Here is a 25,733-nt window from a genome sequence, read left to right on the forward strand (position 1 = left end):
CTTGAGTGACTGTGAGGATCTGGGTTTGGCTCCACCTTTTGGGTGGCGCTACTAATCATTACTCCACAGGTGTTCCACTGACGAGACCATCTAGTACTTAAGCAGCAGGCTGAGATCAGATCTTCGCTGGAGCATCGAACCTTCTGGGTTAGATTCTCCGCCTCAGCGTCTAACCTTGATTCCTACTCCTAGTGTTAACTACGTTCTTTGTTTTGCCTACGTCCTAGGTTTTTGCCACGACACGACTACGGAGATTAAGGACTACTTACCTGGGATCACGTCGATACTCACCTACTGGAACTGGCTCGTTACTCCTGGAACTCTGGAACCTCTCCTCCTCTCTTCGGCGCTGTATTCATCTCCTGGACCTGTAAGCAAATAAGAAACGTTACTGGCACCACCTAGCAAATAACCTGGATCAAAACTCGTACCCGAGACTCACCCAGCTCTCCTTCTCTTTCAGACTCCTCTGGATACCGCCCACTGTACATAGCTTTCACTTTGTAAATAAATTCACTTACCGTTATCTTTGTCTCCGTGTTTTGGTCTTGGTTTCGCTCTCTCTGGACAGAATCCCCTGAGTTATGACAGTTTTACCTTGTTCAACCTGACAGATTGGCAGCATTATCCTGCAGGTGTGTATTCGTGTGTTACACAGTAGGATGAGGATAGGGGGCTTTGAAACCACAGAGATACTATAATAAAATCAAGGTAATGCACTTGCATCTCATGCACATTGATCCACTCCCTCCCTGCGCATGTCCCTCAGCAGCACGACTTGTTAGGCTTATTAAGTGCACACCTACAAACACAGCGCAATCTGATTAGACAGAAGAGGTCTCATTCAACCTCCACAACCAGTTCACTGCCTCTGTCAATAAATGCAAACATTCGTGACAGGAAGGATGGCTTCACAAAGGTATGAAAATGATGAAAACATTCACAGCAATCCACACCCAACCTGTGCTTTTGGTGACATAAAGGAGCTCTTTGGTAAAAACGACGCAGCAGCCGATTTTTCCCACTGTTGCTTTGTGCTTTAATAATCACAACGACCGTTTTTCTGAGTTTGGTTGGCTTTGTTCTTTCTCTGTCACCAATAAAGTTTGAACATGTGCTGAAGGGGTTAAAGATCGACAGGAAATAGTAAATGGTGTCAAAAATTTAAAATAAATTAAAACGAAACACCTAGCATTCCTTGAAGGAATGCATAGTCACCATCTTATGGTGAAAATGAACAGCGTTATGGCCGCTTTTGTCAAACCTTGTAAAATGACATCTGCGATCCCGTGTGATATTGGGAAAACTTGTGAGATGAGAATGACTATCTGCTATTGCCACACAAAACTTTAGCTAGATATCTGTAAAATTGGATGATTGATAGCAACCTTTGTGTTGGCTAAGGTTGTTTAACTTAGATTAGTTGCATTTCTGTGGAAATCCATGTTTTTATATATAAACTGAGATTTGTTTTATGTAACTGAAGTATTGTGGTTGGTGTTCATGGTATTTGCAAGGCAAGGAATACAATTCAACATTGTTGGTTTAGCATTCATTTATTTTCACATTGTAGTGTATTCAACATATTAGGTTTCACAAATTTTTCATCTTAAAAATAACAGATTTTGAAAATATTTTTGAAGTATTTTATTAAAATTTTCTTTAAGAATTGTCAGGGCTGCTGTTATTTTACCTGGTGGCACAAACACAAAATATTTATTTATTTATTATGTCACTTTTGTTCATTTAAAGGGGAATCAGCCACACTCTTGTTTTATTTAACTTTATTACCATTAATTCTTTCTTTTATCTCATCTAAGAGACAAATTACTTGCTATTTTTTGTGTTTGATTCTTTTGTGGTTTGTAAGCAACTCTGGGTAATTAAGCTGTTTTGCAGTTACCACATACCTCCTCACCTGGCCTGTGTAAGAGAAGAAGAGCATCGAAGCTTCGCACTGCGTGAACTGTACGCCCTTCAGAAGCAACATCCAAGTTCGCTCTTTCTCTACCTGAAGCGAGTTCATCTCCAACAGTACATTTCTTGGAAAGAAGAACGCAGTTAGCTCTTCTGTTGAGGTGTCTGCATTTTTTTTTCTCCTTTTTCTGGGAAATTAATTGAACAAACATTTCACAGAACGGCTTTCTGTCACTGACAAGTGTTTAATTATAGAACTGAAAAACAGACTCTTACTGATTTCTAAAAACTGTTCTGTAAAAATACATTTTAACTGCAGTCGATTTGAAGTACACGCAGGGACAACAAGCGAGAAACTTGTAATATAAAGGAAAGTTTCATGCAGAGCTTGTTTTGAATCAGCATTTTTCGAACCCTTCTGAGGTTTTTACTGTCCCCTTATTTTTTTAGACCATCCTTTCCCCTCACCCACACAGAAACATGCTCTCCTGACTCCCATCCAATGTTTTTTTTATGGCAAATAGAAAAATAACCACACCTCGTATACATTTATTATCCTTTTTACTTTTACGTTACCAGCCTGCAACGACACAATCACACGCTTCTACAGCCTCCATAACAACTCTGACCTGTCGATTCATGGGTTTCCACAAAAATGTTTAGGTCCTTGTATTTAGCATTTGTTTCAAGACAAAGTGTGTTACGCTAACAAGGATCTGTAAGTGTTGCCTTTTAAAAAAATATTCTTTTTGATCAGAATCTGATGAATTTGCTAAATGAGTTGTTGTGCTTTTATTTCTGCCAATAAAAAAGAAGAAGATCTGGACGCGTGTGTGCAGGTCTCCCAGGTTTGCCTATTATCAGCGACCTTGAGTGTGTTCATACAAAAAATCAATTAGAAGTATTGGCAATGGCATGCTGCTTCTTTTTTTTAACTTATTGCTGAAGTTAATTTACTGTTTCCTTATTTGTTTCTTTGCTTTGACAGAAATATTGCCTGTCTAAACAAGCATTAATTACACGGTTTGTCCTCGGGTAACAGGATCCGTGTTCTTCGATCACAGGCTGCAGTCAGACAGGGAGACAAATGAACATGAGACACGACGGCACAACTGATGGCGATTCTGTTTATGGTTCGATAAGAATGCGGTGCACCATAGACATGTATGAGATCCTGACTGGATGATAACTTGAGTAATAAAAATACTAGGATATTGAAACAACAATGTATATTATGATCTAGTTGCTTTAACCCTCCCGTGGCCTTTTGGTCAAATTGACCCGAAATTACAAGAGCTTCTCTACCTCTCTTTATCTCTTCAAAAGGGTTAATTCAAACGTGTAAAGAAAAACAAAATTTACAGTGCAGGCTGTTCAGGGGTCGTGTAGTGCTGCCCCCTTCCCCACACCAATATCAAATTTACAGATAATCTGATGTGGTAGTAGCTGAAAGTTATCATCAACACATACTCCAAGTGCAAATGGATTGCACAAGATCTCTGTTTAAAATTTTGCTATTTATTGTTGCAATCAACTTAATTGGTCTGTTAGCAAAATATCTTGTGAACTACTCAACAGATTTTTAACAAAACTGTCAGAATGTAATCACTGATTGTACATCTACAACTGATTAACCTTGAGGTTCAGTCCAATTCAAGACATAAATGGTAATAATTCAGTCAAATATTGTGCTGAGGTTTGGTGTGGTAATAGCTGAGAGTCATTCACAGCATATTCTCTGAGCTGAAACAAATTAATCAAATGTTTTTGTTTTTATTTTTGAAGGTTTGACCAAGATTGATACAACTCTCTTGACATAAGATGGTCCTAATTTAAAACTCTGACATGACAGTTTGCGGGTGATATGCATCCCTTCAAAGGATTCTGGGCCTTTTTTTTTGTATGTGTTTGCAACCCACTACTTTTACAGGTCTGCAGTGAATACAGAGCAGAAAGAAAAGATAAGTGAAAGAGAAAAGGAGGAGAAGGCAAAGTGATTGTGTTTCAGCAGCAGAGAGAAGCGTGTGCTAAAAGTTAAACAGATCCTCTCTGATCCCCCTCATTCCCACGTTGGACTTTCAGGTTTATCATGTATCCACGTGTAGCTTATCTGTCTACAAAGAAAAAAGAAATCTGCCAGGGTATGCATATCAGGTCACACACGCTTCTCCTTTCTTTAAATCCTATAACACACACACACACAAACCCACTGACACACACAAAGGACTGAGCCTGTAGTAGATTCTCCTCAGGGTTTTACCAACAAGAGCTCCTCACGTGGAATCAAAGGTGACATTTGAGGCCAGCGAGGAGAGGAGAGATGAGACGAGGAAACAAGGAGACAGACGGGAGCAGTAATCAGGAGAGGCGTGTGATGGAGGACAGGAGGATGCAGGGGGGAGGTGTCTGCATGAAACAGAGAGAAGAGGGTTCACTAGCAGCGGCAGATACATGCTGCTGGCAGGACGCTAATGAAAAGATTTGGCGCTGAAAGTACAATTAAACCAATAATGGCCCTCTTGAATTATCTCTTGTCCTTTGTCTTCCCCCGCGAAGCCGTCGATGTGACTTTGGTAATGGCGTTGTAAGTCATTCTGATGGCGACATTCATTCACACTGAAGGAGCTCAAACACTATCTGATGGAGGGCGTACTGATTAGGGGGGGATCCACTGACTTTTGATTTAACTGTCTTTGAAGATTGATGTAGACATTGAAGCATCGCTTGGAACGATGTGGGCTTTTCAGATGGGTTTCTGTCAGAATAGAGGTAATAATCATCCGCCACTGAAAGCATGTCTGTATGTGTGTTTGTCTGTGCGGTTAGCAAAAAATGTTGTGAAACAGTGGACTAATTTCAATAAAATTAGCAGGGAGTAATCGCACGATGGACATCTTACAACTGATTAACTCTCGGAGTAAATGCCATTCAAGATGGCCGCCACAATTAAACAAACTCAGCAAACCCAAAAATAGGTATGACTCAGCTGATTTAGCAGATATCGAGGTGAAACCCAGCATGGTGATAGCTGAGAGTCATCCCCCAACATACACTCTAAACGCTAACTAATCCAACAAGATCCGTTTTCAAAACTTTGCCAAGAACTACTGGATCCAACTTTGTCTGTTAGCAAAATATCCTATGACACACTGAACAAAAAATATTATACTGTGTGTACATACATGGCTGATTAAAGATGGCCGCTACAGCCAACTGAACTGACAAAACACAAAATGCTTGTAACTCACTCAATTTTACAGACTTTGAGCTCAAATTTGGAGTAATAGTAGCTGAGCGTAATCTCCAACACATATTTCAAGCGCTACACATTGTGCAATAATTTTACATTGGCCATGACTCTTGGTGCCAAATATCTCCTAAACCGATGACCAGTTTTTAATGAAACTGTCAGAAAGTAATTACTGGATGCACAACTACAGCTGATTAACTTTTAAAGTCACCCCAGTCACAGATAACATTAGCCTACATAAAAATTACTATTATTAGGTCAATTTTACAGATATTGAGCTAAATAGGTCATTTATGAGGTTTGACCAAAACAACTACAAGATGATTTTAATTTAAAATCCCTCGTTCCTTCCCTCATCTTCATCATCCTGTCATCATTCACACAATTCCCTCCCTCCTTCTCTTGTTAGGGTTACATCAAGTCAAACAAATGTCTTTTGCGACTTTGTTGTTTTGTTGCCTTTGACAAATGTCTTCCTCTCGGATGGAAGCTGGCAGCTGTCAGTCACGTCAGAGTCTATGAGGGTTTTCTCACTTTTCTCATTTCGTCATAATGCAGCTCTCCATTCAGGCGAGACGAGATGAAACCACATGCCATGGCTCAATGAGCAGGTTGTCTCTTTGCATCCCAAGTAGCTCCTTCATCGCAAGCAGATTGCACCAACGACTCAGAAAAGTGGGCAAGAGTTTCACTTAAAGGGACAGTTCGAATCATTTGAAGTGGGGTTCTGTGGAAAGGTTATGAATAGTGATGTCCCTATCGAGGATCTTGTCCCCCTAGATCAAGCTGGTGTTTGGATTTTAAATGTATAATTAAATTGTTGGTATTGAATGTAGCTTTATTGCTACCGCCACAAGAAAAACCCGAGTTGCAAACATTCCAAGTAACTAAAAAACTGATAAATTTTTTTAGTTTAAAATACTTTAATTCTTCTTGTTTTGCAATGGACATTTTATGGCAGCTGTATGACAGCGCAGCTGGTGTAAAACCACAGACATTAGGTCAGCAGACACTGGGAGCGTAGTGTGGTCAGATATTCTGTTACCAATCCGGATTCTGATCCTATATTTGAGATTGTCTGGGGACATACAAAGTTATAAACAATTAATATCTTACCTGTTGTAGATAGCTCTTTGGATGACTGAAGTTTGGAGAAACAGAGTTTAATTCTGACCAGACTGATTGGTTTGCTGCCAACTTAAAGCAAGTCTAATCTCAAAAATTCATACTGGTTAATGCAAACATTATTTTATAAATATTGATTTTCTTGATGCAGTAGTGTTCTATGATTTTCCCCAAAACTTCTCTATTTTGTACTTGAAAGGAGCTGTATTCTGCCTCTAAATCCATGCAGAAGTATTTCCATGAACATACACGTGCTACATAGAACTTGACTAGAGCCTCTTTCCCCAACCTTTTTATTCCATAAAAATCTAATCCCCACCTTGAGCGAAGAGAGAGTCTGGCCAGCAGTGGCATGTCGGAGGTGGTACTTGTGCCAACCTGTTACAGAGTTTTTGTGTTTTTGTTTTTTATCTTTACAAAGAAGCTGAGGGCTGTCTGCAGCGCGTACACAGTGCTGAAAAAAAGAATATATGCTGAAAACTGTGTGAACGCTCAGCCTGAGTGAAACAGCCCGTCCTTGACAGCTGAAAACTTTTCATATCTGATTTCCTGAAAATATTTATTTGGCACTGAATCAGCTTGAAGGATCTCACAGGGGGTGTATTCTGTGTCCTCAAAATTGTGAATGTAGCGGTCCAGTGCTTATCATTTGATAAGTATATGTCAACATCTATAAAATGTTTCTTTTCCTTTTTCTCAAAACCTATTCACCACCTGACCTTATGAACCAGGGAAAAAGAGCCAGAGAGCTAACAAAAGGGGAAAGGAAAGATTGTGCACTGTAAAATCGAACATGTTGTTTTAATTTTAAATATATGCAAAAAAAGCTAACTTAAGTTAACTGAACAAACATTTTCTTCTACAAACATTACATTAAGTTGTCTTAAAAAGCCCGGTTGTGTTGGTTAGTTTCTGGTCATTTTTCCATGTGGCTCACCTCCGTACTGTTGAAGCTGCTGAAATAATGTGTCCTCGAAACCTAAATAAACGCTCTCATCTATCTATCTATCTATCTATCTATCTATCTATCTATCTATCTATCTATCTATCTATCCCTCCATCCGTCTCCTCCCTCTCATTTAGCCCTCCTTCCTTCTCAGTCTCCTTCCCTCGCGCTCTCTGCTTCCCATCTCCCTCCATTAATTTTATGCTTTCATTTTCTCTCGGCAACAGGCATGCAGGAGCTCGCATCACGGGCCTGTCTTGGTCCATTTTGCACCCCACCCCTCATTTTCTCACTCCTAAATCCTTGATTCCCTCCCCCTCCCCCTGTCCATCCTTTTCTGTTTTTCTTTCTCCATACCCAAACTCCCCCTGCCCCCTCCTCACTAGATCATTTGGCCACAGCAGACGGGCTCTTAAACTCCAGGTGCGCTGCAGTGAATGATGACCGCAGGAGGACCAGGATAAACACACACACACACACACACACAATGCGAGCAGCCAACAGCTCCATCGTTGCACCAACATTTCTCTGGCCAGCATTAGGTATGGGCTTTTTTTTCCCAGCAAAACAGTTTGTCATGTTTAGCCAATCAGTTTCAGATATACTATCAGATTACAGTGTCTTTCTGTGGATAAACAAGACCTTTTATGAATGTGTCAAATACAAGCATATACTGTAAAACACAAATATACTATATTCGTCACTTCTCCTTTATTACAGCTACATTCACCCACAGTAGCTGATTGAGCAGACTCCATCAGTACATTACTATCTTCACTCAATGAGGTGGAAAAGCGGCCATTATAATCTGTCAGGGAAGACAGAAAAATGCCTGCGTCTAGACTTCTCAAAGGAAGTCATCGTTCATGGTAGAAATCAGTAAAAATCTGTGGAGGATTTCAAAACTGATCACTTCTTCTGTTGAATGTGCGTGTGAGGGGCAGTTTTTATACTTTTATCCAAGTCTTATTTGAGTAATCTTCATTTGGATTATCAAAAGTCTGGTCTCCTAAATCAGCTTTTTATAGCCCTCCTTTCATGTAGCAAGCGACCATGTGTCAAGTTTGTAGAGTTGGTTGGAACCCGGAATGCAGGCAGACTCAAGGATCAAAAACTTAAATTACTTTTAATAAAGAAAAGCACTGACGTGGCAGCAAACAAGAGAACTAACAAAATAGCTGATCTCAAGGAAACGCGAGGAGGGAGCAAACCAAACTTGCAGCACAGAGCTGACATCACCCAACTCAAGAACAATGGGGAAAAACAGAATTTAAAGGGACAAGTAATGAACTAGAACGACAATCACCTGGTGAGAGAGAACAACTAGGGACAGGTGAGAGTGGGCGGGGCAGGAGAGAACTGAAACACTAAAACACAAAGGAATGCACGGACATGAAGACCCAGAAACAAAACCAGACAGGGAGCCCCACAAAAAGGTCAAAGAGTGAAAACATAAATATAGATCCCAACATTGTGTATTTATCAGTTAGCAAAATAGTTCATGAATCAGTGGACAGATTTGATTGAAACTTTTGAATTTAGCCAGATAATCAACCTTAGCAAACACTAAAATGGCTATAACTTACTCAGTTGTACAGATAGTGAGCTAAAATTTGGTGTGGTAGTAGCTAAGAGCCATCACCATCACATAACACAGGAAATCTTTGTTTAAAACATTGCCATGTAAGGCTGCAGGCAGTATCCATCCCTTCAAGTAAAGCTTTGTTTTTGTCACCAATATCAGTGCACAAAATGGTTTGCTTTCTTTTTCACTTGGATTTTTTTTTTTTTCTTGCCAGGAGGAACAAACAAATGCTGAATTTGTTTGTTCCTTCTTTTGCAGAACAGGTAAACAGGATGTACTGTTAAGTGAAAGTCAAGATTGCAAAGCCATCTTTTACCAAATAATGGCTGAAATAAATCTTCTAGCAGATACTGAAAAAAAAACATGATTGAATCCACTGGCTCTAGAAAGCAATTAAAGGATCTGTCGCCACTTTGTGTCAAATGTGCGACAAAGATAAGTGTTTCTGCTCCTCAGCAGACAAAATTTCTTCTGTAAGCCTACGAGCGCAGTAGTGCAAACACAACAGCACCAAGAATTTTCATTTTATCAGAGCGTGCATTTTAAAAACTGAGAACAGATTTCTATGAAGCAGGTGCGATGAAAAGTATGCAAGAGAGATCTCACTAGATGTGTTGACGCTGAGAGTATGTGTTGGAGGCGACTCTTGGCTACTACCACACCAAATTTAAGCTCAATCCCCGAAAAAATGACTGGGTTACCGACATTTTTTACCGCGATCTACTCTTTTTTTACATGCAGTCTATGTCTGCAGGAGTGCTAATGCAAAACCATAACTGCAACCATCATCAGGGTCTGTAACGCTGGTTATAAGAGCTCTTGTGGAGATTTATGACATGTATCAGTGATGACGGAGTTTAAACATGCTGTACATGTGCGCAGTCAGCTTGTGTGTGTGAGACGCAACAGATGATACAGATGCAGAGTGACGGTCACGTTGTTGTGCTCACTGTTGTTGGTCATGAACCCATGCTCCCACTCTGACCTACAAACATTATCTCTACATTGGAAATGCATGTCTTAATCAGGAAACACAAGTGAATAGTTTCAAGGCAGACAGCTGAATTTTAAGGATGGGGAAAGGAAATAGCTCTTGTTTGTCTGAAATGTATTTTTGCTTCTCTAATACATGCAATAAATAACCCTGCAGCAAAATCCTGTTTTTTTTCAGGTGTTTTCTGTGATCGGTGTCACCCTCCTGCAGGCGGCACGTCTGTCAGAGAAATGTGCCCCTTCTCTGTCACCTCGCCGCGATGCTTCCTTCTTTTCACTGCCTTGTTCGCTTGTTTGGTTCTGCAGCTTGCGCAGGACGGAGACCCTGCAGGCCGGGACGCTGCCGAACACACGAGTAAAACAAGCACATCTGCCCTCTCACACGGCAGGTAGTGAGGAACACCGTGTAACAAAATTGACAAAAATGGAAATGTAGATTTTTTTCCTTTTTTGTCTGTTTGTTTTTGTGGAAACTGTTGAAGCAGCATGAAATGTGACCTTCATCTGCGAATTTAATCAGAAACACGTTTGGGTTTTATTGTCAATAAACGTGACCAGTTTGATTGGTCTGATTAGTTTACGGTCAAGTCTTTGTCGTGGGGTTTGAGTAGACGTTGGCTCGCGTCTCCGCAGCTGAAAATGCTGCAGTCCTCGTCATGCCTGGCTGCCTCTCAGCAGTGTGATGTAAGGGCTGACTCTCTCCTCGGCTGCTTTAAACAGACGCAGTCCGGCTTGTTTGAGGAAAAAAAAAGGAAGATTAATCAGATGAGACAGATGTTTATTATGTCACAGAGTTTGCATGTGTAATAGCAAACTGGTGCAGCGCCGGAGGCAGTGCAGCGCAAATACGGTTCGAGCCATTTTTGTCTTGCATTGTCTTTTTTTTTATGTTTTTGTGCAGATACAAACATTCTCAGGGAACCACTCTACATAGTCCTACATACAAAGTAAATGACGTCAGAGATAGATTCCTAACCGTTTAGGTGTTGACCACCCTGTTCACCATCAAAAGGCAGGTGATAATGTAATTACTTGTGTACATTTGTTTGTCTGTCTGTTAGTAAAATATCTCATCAACCAGTAGATGACTTTTAATTAAACTCTCAAAAACTAATCATTGGATGCGCATCTATAACTGATTAACATTTGGAGTCAATCGGATTCAAGATGGCAGCCACAGCTAATTGACCTTAGCAAACACATTAATGGCTATAATTCAGTCAATTTTACAGATATTGAGCTAAGATTAGTGTGGTAGAAACTGAGAGTCAACTCCAACACACACTAAGAGAATTACTCATCGGGTTTAAAACTATAGCTTTAATCGTTGGAGTTAACCCTGTTTGACTGTTAGCAAAATATCTCATGAACCTCATGATGGATGTTAATGAAACTCTCAGATAGTAATCATTTGATGTGCATTTAGAACTGATTAAATTTTGGACTCATTCTAATTCAAGATGATCGCTACAACTAGCCGAACATAGCAAACAACAACATGGAGTCAATTTTATAGGTAGTTAAAATCTGTTGTGGTAGTAGCTGAAAATCCTCCACAGTACATACTCCAAGCATGAACAGACTGTGCAAGGCCTTGAAGTACTGTGGAGACTGAGCATGGCGTTATTTACAAAGTTTGACCGAAATAAACCTTTTTTAACACAAGATGATTTAACGCAGCGAGGGATCAGTATTCTTTCAAGGAATGCAAGGCCCTTCATTCTTTATGTTCCTTAAGAGAAAATAAAAGACAAAAACTATCTGGAGTAAAGCTTCCATCTAACACATAAAAGAAGACATCCTTGAGGGTTGTAGGGATCTGGAGTTTCTAGCCCCGCCTTGGGGCGGTTCCTCCAGTGTTCTTCCTCCACAGGTGATCCTGATTCTGTTAATGAAGACTGCCACTACTTAAGCTTCCAGCTGAGACCAGACCTACGCTGGAGCATCGAACCTCCTGGGTTAGACTCGCAGCCCCCGTATCTAACCAGAGCCTTGACTAAGTTTTGACTATGTTTTTCTATGTACCTTGTCGTAGATATCTGGCCACGTCACGGAACCTTGGACTTACAGATACTTACCTGGAACAACTGGATACTCACCTGGACGGGATTACTGGCTAGTCGAGTTTCTGGATCACCTGAACACTTCCTTCATCTCCTCCTCGCCGCTGGACTCCACCTGGACCTGTAAGACCAAAGAACAGAACTAAGTCATTTATGCAGTGCTCAGCTGACAGTAGGATTGGTGCCCGAGACTCACCCTGTCCCTCTTGCTTTCCAGATCCTACCTCAACACCCGCACTGTACAGATATACCACTTTGTAAATAAAGCACTTAACCTCAGCTGCTGTCTCCGTGTCTGGTTTTGGTCTCGCTCTCTGGATATATAACCCCACGTTCTTGTCAAGGGTGGGTGGTATTAGACCCGCTTTTGATGATTTTAATGATGGTTGATGGGTTCTCAGATCTGACTCACTGTTTCCTGCCTCTGAGCATCACAGGGCAACCGTTTTCTTTTTTATAGAAATGTGACTTAAACAGCACCATGGTCAGAACATCACAGGTCTCTTGAGATCACTTAAAGCCTACATTTAGTGGAACAAAAGACACAGTATTACAAATTAAAAAGAAAGCTTTGACTACAATCCTTCAGATAAATGTTTCAGCAAACATTTTCCATTTGAATTACAAAAAAATGCTGAAATGACCTACCAAAAACATCCATTCAGCTGGAGGAGCTGCACGTTGGAGCCGTTGGTTTGTGTTGACTCACAGCAGTTCAAAATCATGCATGTTAGGTTAACTGGCAACTCTAAATTGTTATTTTAAACTGTACCATCCCTATTTGTTTTCTACGTTAAAAATGTTAAGCTACTGATTAACCCACTTTGTGGGTTGCTAGTTAGCATGCTGTGGAATAAAGAGTCAATTTGGCGAACTTTAATCCATACTTATGACAGTTTTTTATATGATGTTGGTGATTTTTGATCAGCAGTAACTTCATGTAATTATTTGCCTGATAGCCCATAACATTTGGATACTTAAAAGCTTTAAAGCAATACTCTACTTTTATTTCATGCTGCTCTCTTAGTTAAACCCTCAGGAGTTGCTTCGAAGAAGCTGGATGCTCCAGTCTGTAGTGGACTGCAACATCATTTCCCAAACAAAATTTGTTTATAGATGCTAAAAGCAATGTTAAAAAAAAAAAAAAAAAAAAACAGGCTCAACTTCATTGTCAAAGCCACATACTACCTGCAGCCCTCTCCGACAAGCCTACATCTTTGACGTGGAGAGGCTCCAGCCTTCCAACACATCATGGAGTGAGCCAATAACAGTCTAGCACAAGGAAGGTACACTTGGCATCACAACAAAGCACTGAGAAGCTTGGCCTCAACTCTGAAGCACAAGAGAGAGGCAACCAACACCTCCCCCCAAAATGTCCCGTCAACCATCCTGCAGGAAAGTAATTTCCTGCAGGAAGGGGAGAAACCACAGAGCAAGCCTACACCTCCTGAATCACCTGCTGAATTCAGTCAGGGACTGTGAAATGCAAGTAGACCCAAACTAAAGATTCACATTTCTACCTGAAACTGCAATCACCAACCTACGACCAGATCTGGTCTTAAGGTCTTTTTCTTTTTTGGTGTGTTTTAAATGTTAAACTGATGAGCCCCTGGGAAGATGGCATTGATGAGGCAAATGAAAGGACAAAGCTGTGGCATGCCAATCTAGTAGCTAAGGCTGAGGAGTGGGGTTGAAAGTGTGAGTGTGCCCAGTGGAAATGGGCTGCAGGGGGTTTGTAGCCAATCCCACCACAGAACTACTGAAGGAGGCGGGATCTAGGGGTCAGCCCCTGCAGAAGGCAATTAAAGATCTGTCGAATATTGATGAAAGAACCATCTAACGGCTGTGGCTGAAGCAAATACAGACCATATGGGCTGCCAGATGACCACTTAAACAACAAGGTTTAATCAGCCTGTGGTGGGCCTGCCTCGACTAAGGGGGTCTTGTGATGAAGAGCCGAAACACCCAATGAAGTCGGGGTACACAACTGAAGACGTGTCTTGCTGCTCATCTTCAACCAATAAGGACATCGCTGACCTCACTCAGGACAACTGCTGCGTTTAATCATGAGGGATTGTAACATTCAGTCCTAAACATAAACTACACTTTGGAAGGTGTTGTTAAAAATGTTGGTTTTTTTATCCCCTCAACATGCTGCTTTTATGTGGAAGACAAATGAAAAGGCTGCAGGAAAAGTCTGAGTGTAAATACTGTATTCCATTATCAGTTCAATTCTGAAACAAGAAACACGGACCAAAACAAAAGGACCAAGGCACTGTCAGTGTTCTGGAACAAGGGAGATAATTTGCCATCTTTCCAAAATGTGTTCAACAGCAGTCAGGCTTTCCGAAGTGTTTTTCCATGAGCCCATGTGTTTTAATCTTATTGCATAGATTTTATTCAAACATGATTGACGGCATTTTAATAGATTGTTTTCCCTCATCTCGTAATTCACAGACTTGTCTGAGATACTCAAAGGACGATTGTAATCATTTTACGTAAAAAGTTAAATCCTCAGTCTGTAAAAGACTTACTTTATGGAAGTACAGTAAGCCCTCCTTCTCCGTATTTTACCTTTTATCTTTAGATCTTTTCCTGTCGCCATCCTCTCCTCATGTGTCTTCCGTTATCACCACTTTCCATCTCCTCCTCAGAGTGTTCCTCTCTCTTCTTTTTCATTGTCTTCTTCTCTTTTTGTCTTTGAGCAGATTTACTTTTCTCCTGCTGCTTTCCTTTTCTTCGGTGGGAGACATTCACTCCCAGCTTATTCTCTCCTTTAGCCTACAGCATTATAGGCAACCAAAATAAATAAAGAAAAAACTCATTTGTATTCAGGACCAGGTTTGGGATGTGAGTTGGAGGAGGACAGAGCAAATGGGGTGGACATTGCAGAGGATGTTAAAGTCACAGAGGATTGGTTAGATTCAATGAACAAAGGGCCAAGTGTTACGTTCACAGTGGACAAATTTGTTTTTATGGACATTTGACCTTCAGCTTCACAAAATGCATGAATACAGTTGAAATTTTACCCTATATTAGTTTAACTTCTACTGCTATTGAAGGGCATGTTCTGATCTTTGAACTAAGGTTCTGTGGAAAGATTGTAAATAATATCTTACCTGTTGTAGATAGCTCTTTAAATGACCTCAGTTTGAAGAAATAGTTTAATTCAGACCAGACTGATGAGCTAACATTGTTCCTTTAGTAGTCACACTTGAACTGAAAACCTACCTCTTATCATTGTTTGTGTTCAACAAAACAATTTTAGGTCACATTTTTGCTTTTTTTTAATCTTTCTGCATTGTTTTATAGCTTTTGTTCTTTTATCCCATTCCTTATTTTCATTTTATGTTTTGTATCTGTTTTAAAATGTGTTATGTAAAAGGAAAAAAATCTATTTAACTACTTACACACTTCTTTATAAACAGTTACACTGCCACCAGTTATGCAATGTTTCTTTGTTATTGGCAAGCACAAATAAAGTAGCAGCAGCTAGCTGTAGCACTTCTAGTGAAGTCTGCCACACTTCTGGTAAGAATAGTATATAATTGCCAAAAATAAAATAATACATTTAATGTAAAACTGAAGTGGTGGAAAAAAAATTGTTTGTATGACCTAATACACATTTTTGGAGACTGAAGTTATTTGAAAATGGTAGCAATTCACTTTGGTTTTAGTCCCATTCAAACCAGCCATTAGCTCGTCAGTCTGCTCAGAATTAAACTGTTTCTCCAAACAGATCTATCTACCACAAGGAAGATAATAATTGTTCATAGCCTTTGTGCAGAAGTCCAGTTCAGAACATGTTAAATATCCCTTTAAAATTAGAATTTTTGCTTGCACCTTGACTCTTATCAAAATGTTTGCTTCATCACCAGAGTGATTTCACATTGACACATGACCTGTCTGTGTTGCACTTGGGATTGCTGGAAGTTTATAGGAATGTCTAAATATAGACTTGCATTGAATCCTCTAAGGAGAGTAAGCAGGATCTATTCAAGGCTTCAAAAATGCTCATTAATAGTCTTCTTTTAAACTCTGGTGCTGTGTAAAGATGAATATGAATTTTTGTTTTGCATGAGTGAGCAGAGCCGGTCCACACCCACGAGTGTGCACATTGATGCCGGTTTGTTTCTGTTCGTGGACATTGCCTTGTGTCACTGAGCCCGATGCCGGGTCAGTAGCTAACACTTGTCACTTACGGCTGCCCCTGCAGAGCTGTGTGTGTGTTTGTGGCGGGGGTAGAGTTCCCCTGACCTTGCAGCAGAAAGCCCAAACATATACAATGGTATCAGCACACCCTCAACCACTCATGAACAAAAATACATTTTCCTTGAGAGGCATTGTGCTGCTCGCAGCCTCTCACATTCATTGCGAAACCCTTGTGGTTAGAGCTGAGTGTGGGCCAACCTTTTTGCAAAGCTTGATAAAGTATTCATAGTTAAAAACAGATATGAGGCAGAAAGTAACATAAGCAAACACAACAAGAGTACCGCCAACAAAATTTCTCATGAACCACTGGTCTGATTTGAATGAAACTCTCCCAAAGTAATTATTGGATGTACTACATCTGTAACTAACAACTCCTTAGCTCAACCAACTTTTTCAAAGTTTGACCAAAATCGCTATAAAGAAATTATGTCCCTTTAACTGTTTATCAAAAGCTATGTGTCTTAGGTCCACACAGATCCACCCCAAACTGATTTTTTTTTCAACAATTTCCACTTTGAAAAGTGTTTTTTCTTTTTTTATCTCAGGGGGCTTTCACCCAAAGCATCTTTTGCAAGCGCATGAGAAGTTTGAAATATAGGCAAAATAATTGGGCTGCAGTGTTTGCTGCAAGACCCAATTTCAGCTCAAACATTGGCCCTGCATTTATTTCAGGTGCCAGTCAGCTGTAATGAATTAAGACTTTATTAAGAACGCCTCTTTATGTCTCTTATGTGTTAAAGCACCGACAGCAAAACAGAAAAAGGAAGAAAGAGGATGGACGACAGGATGAGTTTGGATTGTGGATTAAACAAAATGCTGAGTCAGGGGATAAGATGCGAAGGTCAGGTGAAAGAGGAGTACCATAAAAAGGTTGAAGATATCGGGAAGGACAACAGTCCAACCTCAGGACCCATGCCTTGTTCTTGAAAGGAAAGGAGGTGTCCTGGAATATGACATTCATTGCAGGATTGATGGATATTATTTTTTAAAAAGCTGCTTTGCAAGGCCACAGCAACAACCATGTCATTCATGACATAGATTGCTTTTGCTCTTTCCACCTGACAGTTTGTGCTGAACAATATAGTGCATTTCAGGTGTTTAGACAGTGTGTGCTTTGAAGATTAAACACTGAGCTTTAGTCTGCATGTTCTCCTCGTGTCATCTGGGAACTTCACTCCCTTTTAATAACCTGCTGTTATAATCAGAAGTTGGACAAAGTTCTCCATGTCTGAAAAATGAAGCCAATTATAGCATGCCCTAAACCTGTATTTTTTTTTTTCTTTAAGGTTTTGACTCCTGTGTTTGCCAGAACTGGTCAGAATAGAAAAGAAGTCTTAAGCCAAAAACAATCATCGATGCCACCAAAACATATCAGACATGTCATGCTGAAGTGTGCTCTAACAATACACATCACTTCTTATGTGTATTTCAGCATGATTGAACTACATTGAATTGTAATATACAGTAAAATGTTTGCAGTATAAATCTTTTAAATGGCATTAACATTTTAGCTGAGCATTTTTTCTTGACACCCAGTACTTCAACAAGATTTCTCACCCAATGATCCAATCTCTGGATAATTCTCAACCACTGCAGTTAATCTTTCCTCTTCTACTTTTATACTTTTGATATGAAACTGTGCTACAACTAAACGAGAAAAGAACTGTCAAAAAAGCACATGAGAAAAGAGTCAAGAAATATCGCTGAAGGCCGCAACCTAAAGCGTCTGTCAGCAGCCAGACTGGTGGGGTCATAACTGAAAATAATGGAGGCATTGTTTCTGATGCATGTCATATATGTCGATGTGTTTTGCCTTCAAGGCTCAGCTAATGGTCCGTTATTTGCTCATCTGGTTGTTACATAGCGATGTCTGCATTATGGTAATTTCGCAAAGATCTACCTGGTCATTCTGTGGTCCACAATGGGCCGCCATTAATTTAGCAACCATGCAAAGAACATATGATGAGTATACATCCAAGGATGTAAAACATCTATTCATAAGGTTTTAGTTAAAGACCCAGCAACAAAGAAAATCATATGATTGTTAGCAGAAGAAGAAAAAAAAACAACATTTGTTTCAAGGAAATCCTTTGTGAGAAGAAATGTTGTCAATGCTTGGACAATTTATTACACATAGAACACAGGGAAGAAAAAAAACCACAGTCCTGATGGCAAATCACTCTTTTTCCTTTTTCTTTTTAATAGATAGTTGAGAAGTCAGCAAATCATACCTATTGGACTGGGAATGTAATTGTACACCAATTACTCAAACATTGTGGTGCAGAAAATGTAAAACATGGTATGAATACAAGAGTGCACTTTGACAAATTTGCACTGGAGAATATAAAAGAGATGTAAGCCTTAAGATAAATTGATTCTAAATGTCAGTTTTTTAGGGATGGGCATTTTATGCAAAAACAGTTTTGAAATTCCTTAATAGTTATTCAATTTTTCTTCAAGTTCCCAAATTTCATGTTTTTGAAAAATGACTGTCCACACAGTTGGAACTTCTGGTGGATTAAAATGTACCTACACCAAGTCCTGCAGCTATAAAACCCTCCAGTAAAACAGAGAATCATGTACTGAGATGTGAGCTGCTGCTAATTCTGCCAGCCAGGGATATTTATATTACTTCATTTTCACCGGTTCAGTGGATCAACATGGAGGGGGATGCATGTGTTCTGGCAGTAAAGCCGGAGTTTCCACCTTATAATTCTTTCAAAATAAACTACCATGGCAGAAAAACACCAAGAAACTCCAAGTTTTGTTTGTTTGTTTGCTGTGTCTGTGTATTTTTATTTCTTTTTTGTGTGTGTGTGTGTGAGGCCGTTAAGTGTAGTAAGAAGAATTTAAATTAAAAATGTGTCCTGTTTAACTGGACTTTGACTACTTAAAAATCAGTTCCCATTCCCTTTTATTATCTTAATAAACATTTTAGGTTTTAGGTTGTTTTAATGTATTGAACACAGAATGTTGTCCACAGTCATATATTAAAATATTAAATCACCAGACTCTAACTTTACATAGAGACTGGATATCAGTAAAAATCCACCTCTAATTAATCCACAAACTAAGCTTGTAGTGCTCAAAGGGTTTGATTTCATGTACTGATGGCTGTCTTTTAAAAGAAGCTAAATAATACAGCAAATTAGCAAAATACATGATAATTGTCAGTGCTTATAAATAATTCATTTCAGTTGTCACTTTGGAAAAAAGTGAATAATTAAAAACTTTGTGTGAGAGGTTACCTTAAGTGTAATTAGTGTTTTTTGTCTGTATCAACTCTATTGTGAATTAGGAAATATTCAGAAAATGCAAAGTACTATTAGATCAGCGAAGGGTACTTTAAAAAGTAAAAAATAGAAAAATTTGCATAGTCAGTGCTTGTTGATTGAGTAAATGTTTCACCTTTGGTTAGTAGTCACTTTTTAAGAAAGAGGATAAATCTATATATATATATATATATATATATATATATATATATATAGCAAGATTTTACTCCCCAAAGATGGCAGCTTTAAGTGACTTTGACAAAATAGGTCATCTTATTAATTTTCCTTTTCTAAAAAAAAGGAGAGTGAAAAAAAATGTATGAGCTGAAATGACAAGAGACCTTTCTAGCCATTTTTTTCTGTCTCTCTGTCCCATCTGAGTATGAGTTTGTTAATGATCTCATTTAAAGGGTCGTGGGTTTTCTAATTGGACATTTGCGGACTCCTGTTGCTCTGGACCGACCTCAGTGGTAGTCTAAAGTTAGCTTTGACTTCTTGTCCTCGCTGAAAATAGTCAAAACTTCTGTCACCTGCTGTACTCCCAAGGCTTATAAATTGCTCAAATAACCTTTGAACTCCCTTGAGGAGGAAGTGCTTCCCATTCACAACATCTTTAACAGATATATTCACACTAATACAAGTCTTCCACCAAAACTCATAAACCGGGTAAGGAGGGCATTAATCCGAGAAACATCCAGGAGGCCAAAGATAACCCTGATGGAGCTGAGCTGCTCTTCTGCAGAGCTGAGAGGATTTGTCAAGAGAACCATCATAAACTGCACAGAGCTGGACTTTCATGGAGGAATAGCCAGGAAAAATGCAATTGTTAATAAAAAAAAGACAAACCATTTGGACTTTGTCAAAATGCATTTTGGAAACTCTCAAAACATGAAAAGAAGGCACTGTGGTCAGATGAGACTAAAAATTATACTTTTTGGACAACACCATGTCTGGTGCAAACTTAACACTTTTCATGATGCTGAGAACACCATCCCTGCAGTGAAGCATGGTGGTGGCAGCATCAAGCTGTGGGGATGCTAGTTCATCAGTAGGTATAGGAAAATTAAAGGATGGGTGGATGGAGCAAAATACAGAGAAATTCTTAAAGAAAATCTAATGGTGTGTTCCATAGATTTTAAGCTGGGACTGAGGTTCACCTTCCATCGGGACAATGACCCTAAACCTGCGGAAGCTTTACTCCAGTGGTTTAATGAGATACAGTTAAATGTCCTGGATCCCGTCAAAGCCCAAACTTCCAACTGAGAATCTCTGGTATGATCTGGTCTGAAAGTACGCAAGAAGCACCCATCAAAACCTGATGGAGCTGGAGCAGTTTGTGCCAGAAGAATGGACAAAAACTCATGAAGACAAACCTGAAGATACTTGCTGCTTTAATAATGTGCTGAAAAAGGTGGTTCAACAAAGTATTGACTTTGGAGGGTGTGTAGTTTTACATTCCTCATTATTTTTCTGTCTCACTACTTTAATTCATAATAATAAATGGTGGTTATGCTGTTTAAATTCAAATTTACAAATCCTTCAAAGCTCTTTTGAAATTTCAAGGTTTAAGGCAGCAAAACAGAGAGCATGCCAACAGTGGGTGATCACTTTTGCAATGTTCTGTAATACTGGATGTCATGAGGAAGGGTAGGGAGGGCGAGGCATAACAAGCTGCACAAGAGGGTGACCTTTTAACCTGAGGTATTTGGTGTCCATTGCAAGTCAGCAGAACACCTGAGTCCTTTCTGATTATTGCAGGCCTGAGCAACACCTTCATATGACCTAACAAGGTCCAGCTGAGCTCTGTCTGGCAGAGCACAACGCACTACTGCAATCCAGTTGCCTCAACAAATATGAGCCAAAATGCAACATCTGATGCTTCGGTCGATTCCATTCACTGCACAATCCTGATTCTGTGTTTGACACTCGGTTTCAGCCGCAGGGCTGTATACACAGACACAATCACTGCCTAATAATGTGGTACTACTGTCTGCATACACACAATAATAACCCCCGGGAATGAATGAATGAATGAATGAATGAATGAATGAATGAATGAATGAATGAATGAATGAATGAATGATTTTTACACAGATAAACCTGTGTATCATTGAGACCATCATAGTCTCAGATGCTGGCACACTGCACATCTGTCCTTGACCTTGGCGGCGGCTACTAAACCAGTGACGACTCTGGGGAGCGAGTCTGGCTATCACAGCCTTCTGTCAGGGACTATTATGATAACAGGGGTCTTTATTAATGTGTGTGCACGCTGCATAATTGTGATTGGGTGGTCGGGTTATGGAGCAGTGCGTGTTATCCGTGACCTGGACTGCATCAGTGCCCACACTTTAGACTTATTCATATCAGTTTGCAGCAATCAGCTTTGTGCATTTTGCAAAAAAAAAATGTTGTTGCATAAAAATACATCCATGAGGTCTTTTTAATCTCCAGTTCTAATTCATCTTTGCTCAAATATCTGACTCCCTCCTCCTCCTCATTCACGTTTATCAAAATCTGTCTTTTAATTAATGCCATTAAAACAAAAGCTCTGAACAGGGGGTTAATTGTGCTTTTCCTAAAATCAGCTCAAATGCAAATTTTCTGTGTGCGACCTCTGTTCAGCGGTGAGGAAAGCTGGTGTTTTAATTATCCAGGCAACCTCTCAGGTATTTGAGCCTCCATGGTGACGAGACAGCCAAGTGCTCAGCAACCATAGCTCATCAAGAAATGATATATTTCAACCCAAAAGAGGTGAAATTATATTTTAAGAAAATTAGACAAGTAGAAATAGGCAGAAAAAGGGGGGGGGGTTGACAACGCAAGTCCACACAAACAGCTAATCCTGTGTGTTCAGTCCTCCCAACCAACAGGACTGAACTCCCCAGTCCTACAGGTACACATTTATGCCTCTAAAAATGTGCCACAAAAAGAGGGAGGAAAAACACACAGCCAGAAGGTGAGTGGGAAAACAGCATAAAGCAGAGCCACCATACACACAAAACTTTATGTTCAAATGCCCACACAGATTCACTAAATCTTCATTGTTTTATTTGAAGCCTGAGCTTAGATCCACACAAGAAACTGCGTTCAAACTGCAGGAACATATTTTCAGGAACTAAAATATTTTTGTGGGACCTTTTTTTTGGCTCCTTTCTGTTATGACTGCAGGACCCAGGGCTAAGATTGACTATCAGGGCAGAAATTTACCATACAGATTGAACCTGGTAAGGAGGTAGCACTTTTAAAACTACCCTCAACCTTTGATTTGGGGCTCTGTGTTGGGGGAGTATTCCAAGCATTTTATGTTCACTTGTCAGTCTCAGTCATCTGTGTTTAATATCCTGTGCTGCACATAATTATTATTTACAAACACAACAGTCATGATTTGTTTCAGCCCTGGTTTGTTGTGTTTCCACCGAGGCTGAGGTTCAGGGTAGGTTAGGAAAATTAATAAATCAAATTAGCTGACAACTGTCACTTCTCCTCAACGCTGCTCTGATGATGCGTTGCAGTGGGTCCCAGAACGGGACAGGAAGACAGTGAATCAGACCAGTAAATCAAGAATCTCACATCGTTTCACAGCATTTTATTTCTGAAAGTAAAATTGCTCCAAAACTAAGCAAAAATGTGTAACAGTAACTGGTTTTCAAAGGTCACAGCGACACACACTTCCACAGTTAGCCGCCTTGTGTGACACAGAGGGTGATTACATCACTGCCAGTCTTATGACACTAAACTATATGTTTAATCTTTGCATCTCATTTGCATGACTTTAAGTGACTTGTATGTTAAAACTAACATTTGTGACTAGTCAGACATTTTTGTGCTCTTTTCTTGAATCACAGACAACACAGAGTAAATCTGAAGTTGTCAAGAGCTTTGTCAAGGAGTGAAAGAAAGGTTTATACTCACGCAGACCACACTTTATTTATTCTTTTTCTCAACAATCCACTGACCTCAAATCAACATTTAGCAGCACTGCAGCTCCTGCCATTAATCACATGTGAGCAGCACTCGCTCTCAGCTGTTAATTTACTTCCTAATGTCATGCACCTGCCCACTTCAATGAACACAAGACAGAAGTTTCTGAAGTACTTTTTGCTCTGGTGCTTAATACACCAATGTCAGAACCACATCTTTGGCCTACAACTTCATCACTCCTGTGCTGCAGATCATTAAATTTTCTCAAGACGTTCCATGAGGTTCAAGATATTTTTATCTTTCCCCAAGGGCTGTTTGGTTTACAGCTGGCAGTGAAGCACAAAACATAAAAAATATAAACCCACAGCACACAAGCAAAACACCATTTACGCTTAAATGTTGTCTTTAAAGACCAAGAAAGGGTTAGGATTAAGATCTGAGTCAGCAATGATGAATCTGTTTAATTTTTCCAAGGACTTGATTTTATGCATCTCTGAGGTTCTGGAATGAAGTCCCAAGAATCTTGACAATAATAGAAATTATAATTCAATAAAACATTTTCATTAAAGTCAGTCAACATTAAAACTACAAAGTTGGTGACAAGTTGGGCACACAAATATGTAATAAATTACACAAATTCTTTACTGAGAATCACGTTTAACATATATAAGATGTTTGATGAAACTGCGACACTGGCATTCTTGCACTTGAAGTGCAAATTTACTTGTCTCAATTTAGTCACAAAGTGTCTCAATCATGTCTCAATTTGACCACAGTAATTTCTCTATTTTGTCTACAATTAGTTATAATTTGGTGTCATAGGTCATCGTACCCTCTCAAAGTTGTCTCACTTCTTGCACTTTCTGACCTCTTAAACTAAACTATGAAGGCACTCACAACAACTCAAGACTATTATGAGAGAAACATCTGTTTTGAAAATTTTTTTTGAACAGGTTCCTACGACACGAGGAAAGTGAGAGTCCTCGCGTGCAAGTCTGGGCCGAACACGTTCTTCAGAAACTCTTTATTCTTGTTGTGTGAAAACGGCTTCCCATCACCTTTTCCTTTGACCTTTCAGTAACTCTCATTAGTCCTGCTCACATCCAGCAGTAACATGCATCTTATGTAATCCTGTGACAAATGGGCAGCTCTTGGTATAAGTGTGAATGCAATCAGGAGGCATTGGAGGGCACGTTTACTCATGTCTGCCCACAGCTGTCTCAGGGTTCATTTGAAACCTGTGGTAGAAGCTGAATATTCAATAAAAACATTGCAAATCAGTCCTGGTACTGGACTAAGAGGGTCAAAAGTGTTGTTTGAAAAGTTTCTCCAAGACAAGGCTCTGTTATTTGGTCTTTGAAAAGGGATATGATGTAAAATATGCAGTAAGTTTTAATAAGTTTTAAATAATCCCATAAATATCTTTGGCAGCACATTTTCTCTCAAACTTGTTAAAGAATACAGTTTTGCAGGACTGTAAACAAAATCAGCCAAAAGGCCAAAGAATAACTTTGAAAGACCTTGAGAAAACCATAAATACTATTGATAAAGACTACTTTAAAAAAAAATTACACTATTTTGAAGTCTGTGTTTGGAAGAAAAACATAAAAAAGAGGAATGACTCAAGACTTTTGAACAGTACAAAAATTGTGCCTAAATCTAACAAACCCATTCAATGAAGGTAAGTAGCTCTAGCTAGTGAGAACCAGAGATTAGTGTTTTTTATCTATGTTTTTCAGGGAGCTGCTGAATGTGTTTCTCATCCAAATAAGTGGTATTGTCTTGCTCAGAAGAGTCCAATCAAAACCAGCAAAGGAGATGTCTAAAATCAACTCCTACCTGGAAACCAGAGTACAGTAGGGCCAAGATCCAAAGAAAAACTCTTATTGACCTTCAGAAAGCCTGGAAAATCATTAATCAAACCACTAAAAATTCAAGAAAGCCTGGCTCCTTTAGAATTATATGGAGAGAAAATGGTTCCAAATTACCTGTGCGTGTGTAAAAGGATTTGTGCATGTGTAAAAATATTTGTGTGTGTGTAAAAGGATTTGTGTGTGTGTGTAAAAATATTTGTGCGTGTGTAAAAATATTTTGTAACTCGTGTAAGCATCTTTGTGTGTAAGTTTGGATAGTTGTATCTGTGAAAAATGATTGTAAGCCTTAAAAAGAAAATAAACCTTTTCCTACGCCTCCAAATGTTGAAAATGTACAGGTGCTGGTCATAAAATTAGAATATCATGAAAAAGTAGACTGATTTCAGTAATTCCATTTAAAAAGTGAAACTTGTATATTTTATTCATACATTACATACAAACTCATATATTTCAAATGTTTATTTCGTTTAATTTTGATGATTACAAATGACAACAAATGAAAATCTCAAATTCATCATATCAGAAAATTAGAATCTTGTGAAAAGGTTCAAAATTGATGGCACCTGGTACCA

The 25,733-nt window shown here is 39.3% G+C and overlaps 1 protein-coding gene across 2 annotated transcripts in view; it reads right to left on the reverse strand.

Moving 5' to 3' along the window:
* Positions 1 to 25,733, reverse strand: part of pvalb6 (parvalbumin 6) — a 59,402-nt gene that overhangs the window by 27,791 nt on the left and 5,878 nt on the right. Inside the window, exon 2 of one of the 2 annotated variants that reach the window (XM_025006046.2) lies at positions 11,916 to 12,000. The exons of the other annotated variant lie outside the window; for it this stretch is intronic. The gene's annotated coding sequence lies outside the window, so the exon portion shown is untranslated. The remainder of the gene's footprint in view (positions 1 to 11,915; positions 12,001 to 25,733) is intronic. 2 annotated transcript variants of the gene reach the window in all.

Source organism: Kryptolebias marmoratus, linkage group LG12 (assembly GCF_001649575.2).
Source record: "Kryptolebias marmoratus isolate JLee-2015 linkage group LG12, ASM164957v2, whole genome shotgun sequence".
NCBI classification, from domain to species: domain Eukaryota; kingdom Metazoa; phylum Chordata; class Actinopteri; order Cyprinodontiformes; family Rivulidae; genus Kryptolebias; species Kryptolebias marmoratus.